The sequence below is a fragment of the Austrofundulus limnaeus genome, unplaced genomic scaffold (genome assembly GCF_001266775.1).
Source record: "Austrofundulus limnaeus strain Quisiro unplaced genomic scaffold, Austrofundulus_limnaeus-1.0 Scaffold1530, whole genome shotgun sequence".
NCBI classification, from domain to species: domain Eukaryota; kingdom Metazoa; phylum Chordata; class Actinopteri; order Cyprinodontiformes; family Rivulidae; genus Austrofundulus; species Austrofundulus limnaeus.
This window is the reverse complement of record NW_013953932.1, coordinates 16,172-17,693: the sequence shown is the minus strand read 5'-3', so window position 1 is coordinate 17,693 and position 1,522 is coordinate 16,172.

Sequence of the window (1,522 nt, the reverse complement as noted above, 5' to 3'; positions counted from 1 at the left end):
TGTGTTTGGATGAGAAGTATAAATATATACCATTCTGACACACTATTAGCTTGTACACAACCCATCACAGCTGCAAATAACACAAATTATGTCACACTCCAGCAGAACATAGCAGATATACTGTATGCTAACAGGTGTAGTGCATCCTAATTTTTACAACATTAACATTTTTATATGACAATATAGTCATTTTGACCTTCAGAAAAACGTTTTTCGAGGGTCTCACCTCCCAATAAATGTCATTTTGGAAAGTCTAGCCACTCATTTTTACTCAGTACTTTTACTTTTAATACTTAAGTACATTTTATGTCAGAAATTTACTTTTGATACTTAACTACAAAATAAATCAGATACTTTAAGACGTTTACTCAAGTAATATTGTTAGAGGAGACTTGAACTTTTACCGAAGTAAATTTATGGTAAGATACTTGTACTTTTACTCAAGTATCACTTTGAGGTACTTTATACAGCCCTGCAGGAGGGTTAAATTCTGAACGATTGTATCTAATAAAACATCTGCTTGTGCTGCTGACTGATGACCTACARTCTGAACATATTATTGTTCTTAATGATTTTATTTCTTATACCCACTGAACTGTTAATATTACTGACAATCATCAGTAATTTGTTTCCTTTGTGCCGTCTGAAATTCTGCTCTGATCAGTGCAGTTCCTCTTTTCAGCACAGACATTTTGATGCATCTGTTTATATCTGAACATTATTGTAGTTGTTCATGCTGTATATTACTGTAAGAATTAAAACTGAATCATTTCTCCTTATTTTATCCCATGAGTGTTAACTCTACTGCTGCCTCTGGTTTTATTCATGCTGGTAGAGCTGATAATGAAACTATTGGACYAATTGTTTCTTTGCTTTTTTTGTACTTCTGTCTTATTAGTCACCACCCAAAACTTTTTATTTTCTCTTTCTCCCATCATGGTTTGATTCTGTCTAATGTTGGATGATTTGCTTTATTTCATTGCAAATTAACCCAATAATTTATTGTCAGKTGTGTTCTTCTTAATTCACAGACAATCAGTACATGACACTATTATTGTGTCAAATCACAATTTAGACATTTCTCAGAGAATTTTCTTGAACATAAATCTSATGCAGTGATTGGTCCATGCTGGGGATTTTCTAACGACGTCAACCAGGAACAGCTTTGTTCAAGTGTTGTAAATCAGCTGAGTATCATATGTCTGTGGTGTTTTCATAGGTATATAAATATAGATTTATATGTCTGTGGTGTTTTCATAGGTATATAAATATAGATTTATATGTCTGTGGTGTTTTCATAGGTATATAAATATAGATTTATATGTCTGTGGTGTTTTCATAGATATATAAATATACATTTATTTGTCTGTGGTGTTATCATAGATATATAAATATAGATTTATATGTCTGTGGTGTTATCATAGATATATAAATATAGATTTATATGTCTGTGGTGTTATCATAGATATATAAATATAGATTTATGTCTGTGGTGTTATCATAGATATATAAATATAGATTT